At 47.4% G+C, this 13,480-nt stretch overlaps 1 non-coding gene and 1 pseudogene across 1 annotated transcript; both read left to right on the top strand.

Moving 5' to 3' along the window:
* Nucleotides 1–2,295: 2,295 nt before the first annotated feature.
* Nucleotides 2,296–2,433, top strand: LOC138243696 (U1 spliceosomal RNA; annotated as a pseudogene).
* A 6,936-nt stretch (nt 2,434–9,369) lies between these two features.
* trnap-agg (transfer RNA proline (anticodon AGG)) lies at nt 9,370–9,441 on the top strand. The gene has a single exon. It is a non-coding gene; the product is annotated as a tRNA-Pro (tRNA).
* Nucleotides 9,442–13,480: the final 4,039 nt, after the last annotated feature.

The raw sequence follows: 13,480 nt of genomic DNA, 5'->3' as shown, positions 1-13,480 counted from the left end.
GAGGGATTTGACAGTAGAAGAGCTGAGACAGGCTATGGAGAGCTTACAGAAGGGGAAAACTCTGGGTGCTGACGGGCTCCCTAAAGAATTTTATTGCACCTTTTGGGATCTGCTTCAGGATCCGCTAATGCTCCTTTTCGAGGAAAGCTATAAGACAGAATTGCTGCCAGACTCCTTAAGAGAAGGCACTATCTCTCTCTTGTTTAAGAAAGGAGCAAAGAATGACATAAAGAACTGGAGACCCCTCAGCCTGTTAGGCGTGGACACTGAGATCCTGTCCAAAGCCCTTTTCCTGTGCCTACAAAATGTAGTGGCCTCACTGGTAGGGAAAGAACAGACTTGTGGGATAGCAGGACGCCTGATGAGCGACAACCTGGCCTTGTTGAGGGATGTCTGTCTGTACTCAGAGGATCGCTCCCTCCCTCTGTGCATTTTAGGTGTAGACCTAGAAAAGGCCCTTGACCGCATAAACCGGCAGTACTTAACATCGGTACTTGAGCACATCAAGTTTGGCCCCATCATGAGAAAGTGGATTAACCTGCTGTACACAGGTAGCAACAGCAGAGTAATGGTTAATGGCAATAGATCACGCCCCTTTGAAGTCTGTTCAGGGGTGAGGCAGGGCTGCCCATTATTCCCCTTGTTATTCGTTTTGGCTATGGAGCCCTTAGCCTGTGCCTTGCGCCAGGATCAGGCCATTAATGGGATACCAGTGCCTGGAAGTGGGAGAGGAGAGGTAAAGACATCTCTATACATGGATGACGTCACCCTGCTCCTCTCTGACAATGCCTCAATTAGCAGAGCTCTGCAGTGCTGTGATCGTTTCTCTTTGGCTTCCTCTGCAAAAATTAAGAAATCTAAGAGTGAGATTTTTTATCAGAACTGGAGGGAGCCAAAAGAAGGACATGATCTCAGGCTGCAAGAGAAGAGAATTAAGGTCCTGGGGGTGTATTTTGGAGAACAGATGGGAACAGTAAATTGGCAGAACAAATTGCCAATCTTAAACAAAAAACTGATGCAATGGAAGGACCGAGACCTCACCATGACAGGGAAGGTGCTGGTCATCAAAGCCGAGCTCTTACCTGTCTTGAATTTTCTGGCTTCTACCTTCCCAATCCCACACCGTGTTGTGACGGTGCTGAGGAGATTGATGTTTCAATTTCTACGAGGTGGGAAACAGGAAAGACTCAGAAGGGAAATAATGTACAGGCCGCTACCCTCAGGGTGGAAGTCTGTCCCAATATTGCTACGAAGCTGCTGTGCATTTTCCTGGCCTCTGTGCTGAGAGGCTTTGCAACAGCACCTGCAGCGCATACCTGGACTTATTTTTCCAGGCTCTGGGTAGGTAGGGAGGTGTTCAGAGTGTGGGGTGTCAGACCCAAGCTGGATGTCCCACTCTCTGACACATGCCCTGCAATTTATGGGACAGTTAAAAGTTTTCTAAGATCTCACCCAATTGGCCATATTCCCCTCCGAGATGTCAGCATCCAAAAACTGGAAGATTTCGTTGCACCCCAGAACAATAGGCAGACCCCTGTGGGCATTTTAACATCAGCCCAAACAAGGAAGGTGTAGAAACACACATCCTCTAAGTTTCTGTGCAACATTCACAGAGATTTAGCCTGGAGTGTCGTCCACCAGTGCTTACCGGTACGAACTTTCTTGTACCGTAGGGGCCTCACCCCCAGCCCTCGCTGCGATAGGGTGGGCTGCGGCGAGGAGGAGACTGTGACCCATCTCCTGTGGTCCTGCTTTTTTGCTAAGGCCTTCTGGGCACAGTTTGAAGATTGGTTGCAAGCTCTCTCGCCCCAATTTACCCTGACCGCTGCTTTCGTCATATACGGCATCTCTCCTGTAAAACTTCCTCCTGACGTGTTTGACAGGATCTGGGCCGTGGTGAACAGTGGGAAAGACGCCCTGTGGAGAGTGAGGAACATGGGGCTGTTCAAAGGCATCGAGGTCCCAGTCAAGGCAGCAGGTAGCCTGGCCCTGTTCATCACCCGAGAGAACTATTACCTAAGAGATCTGTGGAGAGAAAGGAGGGAGGAAGCAGAAAATCTGTGGGAAATAGAGAGCATAGGTCAATATCTCAAGAAACTGTGAAAAACATTATCATGTTTAAGTAAAGAATGTGATTTGCACCAGAAAAAAAGAAATTGTTGCTATGTAACTGGTACCGTGTCAAAATGTAATGAGATGTGATCATATATACTGTTTTAAGTACGTATATTAATGTAAAGCTTTCTAATTTGTGATGTCCTGTGTTTTTTTTGTGAAAAGAAAATAAAGTTCTTAAAAATAAAAAATCGGTTCACCCAGGGCAAGGCTCGGCCATTAAACTCCGGCTGTACTGACCCCTGCGAATTCCCCAAATGTGGGAATCTCGACTGCATAATTTCTGGTAGTGGGGGACTGCGTTGGCGCTCTCCCCTGATGTGCTTGGTCCAATATCAGATACAGAAGAGTTACGAAACCACGAGCTGCGATAGGATCCCAGTTCGAAAGGAGTCGATGCCACTGCTGGTTCCCAGTTTCTTTTAGTTAGAGGTCCGGAGAAGCATTTCAAGCTGGTTACACTACTCTTTCCGGACATTCATTCCCTTTTCAAAGTGAGTCTTTTTGCTGTAGTCTGCATTATTTAGGCTCATATCGAGGTTAGCCTTTATTTGGTCATGGGGGGGCCTCGGTACTGTATGCTAATTCTCAAGACAGTTTCACCCGTTTTCTGATTGCTAGATTCTCTACCAGTGCAGACATGTCAAAAAGTGAATGGCTGTACCTCTATTTCATCCATGCATCCGTGCTCAATGAATGAAATCAGTAATAAATGAATATATGTATAGTTATACGAAAAACAAGTGGTTTATTGACTAATCTTCATTTGCAGATTTAGAGGCAGCTTCGATATTCGTTTAACAAATGGGTTTTTTTATATGTATGAGTCACACACATGCCATAGCAACAAAACATCTATGCAAATGAAGCTATAGATCACTTTTCTTGGAAGTGTTAAATGTCCATACTTCAGGCTTTCCTCCCAAAGCCTACGGCACCAATCCAGCTCATCCAGCTGTCTGTAGAGAAGCCAGGGTATCGGCTTGTTCCACACCCCACCTCTCTCTGTGTACAGAAGAGGTTCCTGTCCTTACTGGAGGAGCTCACCCAGCTGTGTCTGGAGAGAAGCCGGGGTATCGGCTTAATCCACACCCCCACCCCTCTCTGTGTACAGTAGAGCCTACTGTCCTTACTGGAGGAGCTTGTAGGCATCCTCTCACGAGGCACCAATAAATGTAGGTGTCTTGTGCATTTACCGGGACAATTATTAATTGTAGCAGTAAGTCACAAAATGATTCTTTGATGGTTATTAGAAGAGCGAGCCAGCGGGATAACTCAGCAACGCACACACATGGATACTAATACACAAGAATACATTTATTATTACATAAAATGTGCATATCAACATAACAGATCTTATAGTGACGGTTAGCAGAATACAAAAGGTATATATTCAATCACAAAGAGTTACAAACCAAGAGGGACATACATTCCGTATATCATTCATTTAGACCGTTTTGTAAATGAACTTTGTTACAACTTGTACATTAGATACTCAAAAGCAAGTACAGGACTCATAGGAATTAAATTGATATCAACTCAGGTTAAGGTAACAATTGAATTCTCGAGCTGTAATGCAGAATGTTGAATACTCGTCCAATCTGCGGGGGTTCAGATCTCCTGTGGACGCAAAGAAGCAGTGGCAGGCTGTTCGACATGAGAGAAGGAGAAGAGAGATTTCTGCTGCGGTGCGCTGCTGATGCTCTCTGAAGACCGGCTAGTTAGTGTTGGCTGAAACTAGCGAGAGATTGCACACAGAAAAGTGACTACAGATCCGAGCAAGTCACACTCTTTAGACAGGAAGAAGACCGGTTAGTTCCCGAAATAGCGCTAGTCCTGAATACTGATATTCAGCTGTCCACAGTTCCAAAAGTAGTTCACTCGTTGATCAGGTGAGCGTTCGCGGTGGGTTCACGAGGCTTGCTGCTGGGCTAACCTCAGGTGGATCCTTTGGTAACACGCTGGCAACCTCCGTTCTCGATTCTTAGAACAAGGAAAAGTCCTGGCACTGGGACACATTGGCCGTTACGTGACTGTCTGAGCTGAGTCTGAGGATGTCCAGGAGGAGCTGGAGTTTTACCTGGAGGAACTACGGTCGCTCATTGGTTGAAAGTTCCATGGGCATTCGAGAATCATTTTGTGATTTACTGCAACAATTAACAATTGGCCCAGTAAATGCACAAACCCCTACATTTATTGGTGCCTCGTGAGAGGATGCCTACATTTATTGGTGCCCAGTGTGAGGATGAGTAACCATGCACTCATCCTTGGGTGTAAACCACTTGGGATGAGACTCTCCCTTGGAATCTCCCAGACAGTGAGGCACCAGAGATGACCATTAATTAGGGTGGCTGATGTGTCTCAGCTTTGGGAGTTGTTCCTTATCAGAACACACTATCAGCTAGAAAAACACCTTAAATGTGAACCAAATGGAATGGCTTCTCTGTGTCCAGCACCACTTGAGATGAGGGAGAGAGAGACTGGCAAAGGAGCAGCAAACTCAAGGTACAACGGTCTCTGTCCTGTGTGAATGCGCTGGTGGACTATTAAGCTACTTGACTGACTAAAACTCTTCCCATACTGACTACAGCTGAAAGGTCTCTCTCCTGTGTGAATGCACTGGTGTGATTGTAAGCGGCTTTTCAGACTAAAACTCTTCCCACACTGATTGCAGCTGAATTGTCTCTCTCCTTTGTGAATGCGCTGGTGGGTTTTTAAGTGACTTGACTGACTAAAACTCTTCCCACACTGATTGCAGCTGAATGGTCTCTCTCCTGTGTGAATGCGCTGGTGGGTTTTTAAGTGGCTTGACTGACTAAAACTCTTCTCACACTGACTACAGCTGAACGGTCTCTCTCCTGTGTGAAGGTGCTGATAGGGTTTTGAAATGCTAGACTGACAGAAATGCTGCTTCTCCCTGTGCCATAATGGCAGTTTGCCCACACCATCTGAGCAAGGCCTTGAGTGATTCTTCCTCATCCCCTGATCGTGCTGGGGTCTCTTATTCTGCAAATGCTCCATGGAATGGCCTTGCTCTGTGTGATGGAACTGAGATTTGTTTTCGTCATTCGTCATGTGCTGCTCAGCAGTGTGAATCATCTGGGGCTCCTTCTCCAGCTCTCTGAGACTAAAACCGTCCAGTTCATTCAGTTGTTCCTCTCTTTGCCCAAGAACAGACATACTCTCCAGTTCATTAAAACTTTCAACGATTTTCTCAGTAACCAGATTATTAAACCTGTGTGTAAAGTCATCAGATACTAAGGGATCATATGATTGTTTGAGACTCTGCAATGACAGTCTCTCCGTTTGAACAGAACAAGGCCTAATTATTATCAAGCCCTGTAGGAGCTGCTTTTGCTCCTCCCTGTACTGACTCTTCTCAGTATGCTGTAAATCAGTACTGTTCTCTTCACCAGGTACATCAGTCTGCTGTTCTGCAGGGTCAATCAACTTGGGCTCCATGTCCTGCTCTGTAAGATTTAAAACATCCAGTTTTTCACTGTGCTCTTGTACAGAGATGCAGCCCAGTTCATTACAACCTTGTGTAATATTGATTGTGTCCAGATTATTAATAGTCTCTGTAAAATCATCACATACTAAGAGCCCAGGTGTCTCACTCTCAGGCTCTGTCTTCATCATGGGCACAGAGTCCAGATCCTTGACACTCTGTCTACTTTCTGTGTGCTGCTCACTAAGTGCCTCTTTCCCTTCTGCGGCAGTGACCTCTGTCTCCTGCATCAGCCTGTGCATCTCCACACTGTGCTGCAGTTCAAGAGGAGTCCTTTCCCCAGCTTTAATAAGAGCACTGGCCTCTGAATCTGTAAACACAAGACAAGACCTTTATAAGAATAAACTTTATTTTATAGTTTTATACCTTTAGAGGTGGCTTCTCAAAGCATTTTACAGAATGCCAAAAACAAAAAATACACAAACTTAGCATGACGAGAATACACAGTTAGAGGAGACAGTAGACAGTGGTACTAAGTAAAGTAGGAACAGAGGGGTACAGAACAGTTAAATAAAGGCTCTTCTGAAGAAAATGTTTTTGAGTCTGGATTTGGAGTTTAGAGAAGGTGACTCTCTGATATCCTTGGGGAGAGAGTTCCAGAGCTTGGGGCATAAAATTAGAAGGTCCTGTCACCCATACAATGTAGACGGGCTTGGGGGACAGATCGGAGAACAGAATTAGAAGAGCGAAGATTGCAAGGTAGGGAGTAGGGTGATAATATCAGACCAATATGGAGGTGTCAAGCCAAGCCAAGACATTGAGCGTCTTATAGGTGAGCAGGAGGATTTTTAAGTCGATAAATAACTTGACAGGAAGCCAGTGCAAGGACTCCAGGATAGGAGTAATGTGATCATTTGTACTAGACCTGGTCAGGATTCTGGCTGCTGAATTTTGGACATACTGCAGTTTGTTCAATGTGGATTTAGAAACCCCAGAGAGTAGAGCGTTACAGTAGTTGATTTGGGAGAAGACAAAAATTTTCAGCCACAGTTAGTGATAACACAGGGCGTAGTCGAGGAATATTTATGAGGTGAATGAAAGATGTTCTGACAACATGCTGCACATGTGGGTCGAATGTCAAATATCATCCCCAAGTTTTTCAGTTTAGACTGAAGCTTAAGTACAAGACCATCTACAGATAGGGTTACACATTGGTTGTACAAAGTTGATGGGTGGTGCCAATAAGCACGACTTCAGTCTTGTCACAGTTAAAGGAAGGAAATTTTGAGTCACCCAAGTTTTTATATATCGGGGATGCAAATTAATAGAATAGAGACAGCCACATCATCGTCAGGTTTGGTATGGATGGATATTTGAGTATCATCAGCATAGTAGTGATAGCTGAGGCCATGTGATCTTAAAAGCCTTAAACTACACACACGCATACTAGTACACTCACAATCAATTTGGGTTGTTTTAACATAGTGGAATAAGTGGGTATAAGGGCGTGTTCTGATTTAGCTTTGTCAGAAACATAACTACCATGCAAAAAGTAAGACTACTGTAATAATATCACAATTACATTACATTTACATTAACACTGCACTGAGAGAGAGGTTAATATAGACACACTGACTGGACACTACAGTGCATTAACACAGCACTGAGAGAGAGGGGTTAATACAGACACATTGACTGCACAATACAGTACATTAACACTGCATTGAGAGAGGGCTTAACACAGGCACTGCGACTGGACAAAACAGCACATTAACACTGCAACCAGAGAGAAGGATTAATACAGACACTCTAAGTCCCTCTAAGTCTACACTCTAAGCTCTAAGTCCCACACCTGAAGAAGGCTCCACAGCCAAAACGTTGTGTTTTCTTTCTTCTTTTTTTTCAGCATGGAATAAACCTATTACTTGTTCCTAAATTAAAAATGGATGACTAGAAGGTGACTATGACAGACACTTGACTTGACTAAGACTATGACTAAATCAAAACCTGGAAACTAAATGAACACTGCAAATAAGTACACATAAAAGTAACACTCAGAATTAACAACTTTTCTAAGCACACATTACATTTGTTAGTATCATACACCTCTATTGACAGCAACAATCAGCATCGACCAGCAAATTCTTAATAACCACGTCAAGGTTTAAACGTGAAAACAGGGTGGTGTTTGGTCAAAGCCCAAGTACAGTCCTCAGTGTGCTGTTTATGGTTGAACTCTTGAAGCAGTGAATGGTTTAGGAAGTGAATTCAGAGGAAGACAGACAGTCTGATACAGAACTGTTTAATTACAGAGAGGCTCCCAGCTGGATCAGAAAGAGGTGAGCTGGTGATTCAGAAAAAAAAACCAAAGAGGGGAAAAAAGGCAAAAAGGTACAGAGAAAACCAGTGGGAGAAAATGAGATCGGGGATGATTTTCCACTAATTCATTAGGATGCGGGGATCAATCCCACTACCTCTCGCATGCTAAGCGAGCACTCTACCATTTGAGCTAATCCCCCTCGCTTCAAGTCTCTCGGCATCATGTCTTACCGCCTCTGCCCCTCTTACCGGGCACCGCTCACTGCCCTTGGTCTGCAAGGCAGTCCTTTCAAGTGCGATGACGACGCTGGGACCTTCGTTGCCTATTGTACGAGCTGAACTTTTGTGCTCATCAATTCAACGCTCTTTCCATCAACTCATCTTGTCTTTTGATGCTTCGTGTTTTGCGCTCCTTTGACTATCGGCATATCGGGTGACTGCAAACACTGAAGTTCTTGCTTCCGGAGTGTGGAACATTGTTTTCAAGTGATCGCTGTTCTGTCATGTTGACGCCGAGTGAATCTTTCTTTGGCAACATGGGCAGGCTGACAGCAGTGCGAGCGAAAGTAATGGCAAATTTCTTGACTTATTTCTGAATGTGAATGTTCTTTAGAAAAGGGATGCGGCGTTGCTTCTCGCCCGTGTAAAGGTCACGCATTCCAGGCGTGGTTATGAGCGAACAGTTGCCGCAAGTGTTTGAAAAGAGCAAGAGAGGAAGCAGCCCTGCCCCGTGTGAGGATCAAACTCAGGCCCTTCAGATGACAAGACTGACGCACTACCAATTACGCCAACAAGCCCAGCTGCAGTACACACACCGGAAAGTTTGCCTCACATGGATTTCAGTCGCCCGTTCCCTAATCTTTAGACGCCCTCTGCGGAATGTTGCATTTGCCTTTTGATCTCACCGATACATTTTTGGTCTGTTTCTGTTGCGAGTCCGTCTTTCAGATCTCACCTAGCACAAGTCTCTGTGGCTGAAGTGGCCTCTCTGCTTCAGCATCGTGCCCTCACTCAGCCATTAAAAATGTCACTCGGACTTCTGACATGCTGACATGAAATGTCAAGAGAGAGTGGCGGAGTGACGCTTAAGCCAGAGAGAAGATGAAAAGGGGGTGTGGCTGCGAAACGCTTGACAGCTGCACGATGCTCTCCATGCAAGGTGTGACCACAGGCTGAAGGACACCTTTCGGCACATCAAGCTCTAAGCACACACCTGGAGGATATGGGAATTGATCCTGCTACCTCCCCCATGCAAAGCAAGCGCTGTCCCATACAAGCCAAACCCCCTCGCTGGGGCTTATGGCTCGGTCTCACCTAGTGCCGCTTGTTCCCCTCTTACTGGGCACAGTTCACTGCCCTTCGTCTGCAAGGCAGTCGTGTAATTGCGGCTTTCTTGACTTATTGATGAAGGTCTGACTGGACGAGCGAATGACGCCTCTCCCTCATCCTCAAGCTCACTGACAGATTGAAATGGAAAGTGCTGCCGTGGCTCGTTGGTCTAGTGGTATGATTCTCGCTTAGGGTGCGAGAAGTCCTGGGTTCAACTCCCGGACGAGCCCTCGTGTGCTCTTTCCCTCCTCTTCCACAAGACTGGGAAATGATATCCACATCACTTCGCAGTGTCTGCTTATGGCAAATGATGGAATGTGACTAATGACTGAACGAGCCTGGTGAATTCTCATCATGTGGCACATTGAGAGCGTGCAGTCAGCTGTCCAAGGCGGCAACCTCATTGCTCGTTCAAAAGAACACGTACTGAAAACTCATCACCACTATGTCGTAGATGAGCACCGCGATCGCTTGTTGTCATGCGTCCTTACTTGGGAAATGCAGAAGCAAAAACTGCCCTCTCTCAGCCACCAAAACGTGTGCGGCTCGCCTTGCGTTCTCTGCGCCTCGCATATTTGTGGAGCTGTCTGCTCTTCTTTCTGTTGAAGTAATCAAGTTACGGGGCGTACTGCAGCCTATGATGCTCTCACTGAGAGCTTTCAAGATTTGAAGGAAAACTACGAGCTTGATGGCTCAAGTCGAACGAATGTGATTGTTAAGCAATCGATGATCAAAAGCACGTCTTCTAACAATTCGTGAGAGTATTATCAGCACTGTTTTCACTCGGATATACTTTTCACTTGCTAAGCTGACAAATTGGACGAGAAAATGCCAGAGACGCACTCAGTGCAGACTGAGGTTGGGAAGGAGGTGTGGCCCTTCAACGCTTGACAACTGAAGGACATTCTCTCCGCAACGGAGGAGCACCTGTCAGAAGTCGCAGAGGCTAAACGAGAGCACTGGGCTTCCGGAGATCCAAACTCAGACCTGGAGGATGCGGGCATCGATCCCGCTTCCTCTTGCATGCTAAGCGAGCGCTCTACCGTTTGAGCTAATCCCCCTAGCTTCATGCTTCTCGGCATCATGTCTTACCGCCTCTGCCCCTCTTACCGGGCACCGCCCACTGCCCTTGGTCTGCAAGGCAGTCCTTTCAAGTGCGATGACGATGCTGGGATCTTCGTTGCCTATTGTACGAGCTGAACTTTTGTGCTCTTTCCATCAACTCATCTTGTCATCTTACAGTCTGGGTAATTGGAGACTGCACTGTTCTGCTTCCTAAGGTCATATATGGGTTTTTCGCATGAAGCCGTATTGAACAGTATTTCTCGCATTGTGAACATGTGCACACAGCGGTCCCCCGGGTTCCAGTTAGTGCGTAATTATGCATCGATGAAAAATGAAATTAGCTCACTGAAAGTTTGATGTAGAGAATGTGGAAATTTCCACAAGTTGTGGTCTTTAAAATGCATTTGGTTTGAAGACGTTCTGTGCTTCCATTGTGAAGATATGGACAAAACAATATTTGAGCGTGCTAAAAAAAAGTCATAAAAATCACAATGCATTTTATACACAAAGCAAGTGTTTTTGTAACTCTAAGAGATTTCGCGAAAGCACTACAGGCGTGCCAAAATCGTTTTCGAACTTCAAGCTAACTTTACCCCAGTCTTAGAGAAAGGACTGCCTTTCACTTCTCTGTGTTTTCTTTTTACAGCGCTGTGCACTTTTTCATTTCTCTCGCTTTCAGAGCCTCTGCACAGCACACGACTCGACATCAGGAAGCACATTGAAGTGAAAGCAGAAAGCGCTGCGACATGCACTGTGCAGATCCCGCCACACTAAGAGGTGAGTGGGTCTGTTCGATCACAGCGCTAGGCGAATCCCCAAACAGTGTGCGTGGCAACAAAAAAAGCTGCTCTGTTTTGAACTGGGGACATTTCACGTGTGAGGCTAACGTGATAACCACTACACTATGGAAACGGTGGGAAATTGTGCCCAGTGGCCCAGTGCTGAGCTTCGCCAATGCTATTCAGGGGCTATTCAGGGGCCAATGCTATTCGATGTGAATTGAATGCTATTCAACTCTCCAATGCTATCCAGGGGTGGAAAAGGGTGGAGCCGTGTGTGTCTTTTGTTCAAAGACACCCCCATCTCAGAGCCGGAAGTACAGACCTTCCTCCCGCAGGTCCACAAAGATGTTATTTTTTAAGAAGATCCTGCGAAAGTCGGCCATCCGCCTTTCAGCCCTGCAGTAGGCCAGGCTGAGAGAGAAGCAGTCCTTCACCCTGGCAATGTACAGCCTGACAAGGTCTGGTTTCAGGCCATTGTACATCATGAGGTTCCTCCTCTCCCAGACAGCTGTCCTCGTTAGGCTGAGGAGGAGGTTCACTAAAATGGCGTTAACCCCCCCCCTCAGACCCGCGGTACCCAAAGAGGAACAGCTCTTTCCAGGGCACCCCGTCAAGAACAGCTCCTCGAACAGAGCGAAACAGGCCATCCAGCAGATCCGTCAAGTACGCCCTGGCTCGAGCTGGGGGAAGATCTTACCCCAGAACACCTCTGAGACCGGCACTCTGAAGCGTTTTGCCACCATCAGCCTGTAGAACATGCTGGTGGTGCACCCCAGGAGGTCCACCCCACGGCCCCCCCACTTCACCCTCAGCTCCGGCCAGGCCGGGCCTGCTGCCCCATCTTGTAGATGGAGCTTCTCCAGCCAACTGTCGGGGAGACCGAGTTTGAGCTGCTCATAATCCTGACGGATCTTACTGACAGGCAGCTCGTCGTCGACCTCTCGCACAGCGTCGACAATAGCCTGGGTGGGCAGAAATCCGTCCTTTACTTCATAAAGAAGATCCTTGACCTTGGATATGCCAGCCTCGTAGAGCTGCCTGTTCCATCGAGACACCAGCAGGGGGTAGAGGAACAGAGGCTGTTCCAGAAGCTTTGTCCAGGTCTCCGCCGTGTAGGAGACATGCTGGGACATGAACTACCCCCTCGCCAGCAGGACCTCCCTGTAAAAGGAGGGCAGATGTTTTATCAACCCCGGAGTCAGCCTCACCAGGAGGGTCTCCTGCCCCAAGCCCCCGCAAGTCTCGAGGTAGCTTGCCATACCAATCTTCCAAATGCTGACAGTATCCAGGTCAAGGAACTTCTTCACTACTTTCAGCCTAAAGCTTTTCAGCTTCAGGCCTACATCACACAGCTTCAGGCGACCACTGGATTTTTCCCCAATGAGGGTGTCATGAGTGACCCGCGGAGGCTTCCCCTCCCACACGAATCCCACCACCAGTTGCCTAATCTCATTCTCTACCCGTTCAGGAAGAGGCATCACAGACAGTGGGTACCACAAGAGGGACAGGCACAGTGTATTAACGAGCAGGACCATTCCCTTTAGGATCAGGGACCTGTGTCTCCACCGATTTAGCCTGGCCCTCATCTTAATGAGCTTCTCCTTCCACAGGAGAAGCCCAGTGGCCTGCTCATCAGCATTAAAGTAGACGCCAAGGACCTTCAGGTGACCCGTCTCTACCCTGAAAGGGTAGCTGAGGAGCGGGGCAAGGTCTGCCCTCCCCACTGGCATGACCTCAGACTTCTCCAAGTTTACCTTGGCGCCCGAGGCAGCGCAGTAGGCCTGCACCACCTCTAAAATGGCCGAGATCTCCGCCACCTCTGCCAACGTCAGTCTGGTGTCGTCAGCATATTGGTAGATCAACGAGGTAGCGGTGCCCCCAGGCAAGGTCACTGGAAAGAAGCTCGTGAGTGAACCATTCACCTTGACACAGGTCACGATCCCCTTGTACACGAGCCTCACCCAAGAGATGAAGGCCTCGCCGAAGCCAAAGCTCTTCAAGACCTCAAACAGAAAGGGATGCTCCACCCTGTCGAAGGCCTTCTCCTGGTCCAGTTTCAGGATGTATCCACCCCTCGGCTGCTCCCGCATAAGGTCCACAACATCTCTGATGGAGCACACCGTGTCCGCGATGTCTCTCCACTTGACGCAGTAGCTCTGCGAAGGCGAGAGGGAGAGAACACGAGTTAGGATCTTATAGTCCGTGTTCAACAGACTGATCGGGCGAAAGTTTTTCAAAAGGGAGGGATCCCCCTGCTTTTTGTAGACAAGAGAGATCACCCCCCTTCTCATAGATGGGGTCAGAGCGCCGGTCCTGGCAATCTCCTGGAACACCTCCAGAAGGAGGGGCCCCAGGGACTGCTGAAAGTGTCTGTAGAGCTTGGAGGAGAGCCCGTCCCACCCAGGGCTCTTGTTAGGAGACG

This window comes from Lepisosteus oculatus, chromosome 14, assembly GCF_040954835.1.
Source record: "Lepisosteus oculatus isolate fLepOcu1 chromosome 14, fLepOcu1.hap2, whole genome shotgun sequence".
Classification (NCBI taxonomy): Eukaryota; Metazoa; Chordata; class Actinopteri; order Semionotiformes; family Lepisosteidae; genus Lepisosteus; species Lepisosteus oculatus.
Note: the sequence above shows the minus strand (reverse complement) of the source record. Positions and strands in the feature narration are given on the sequence as shown.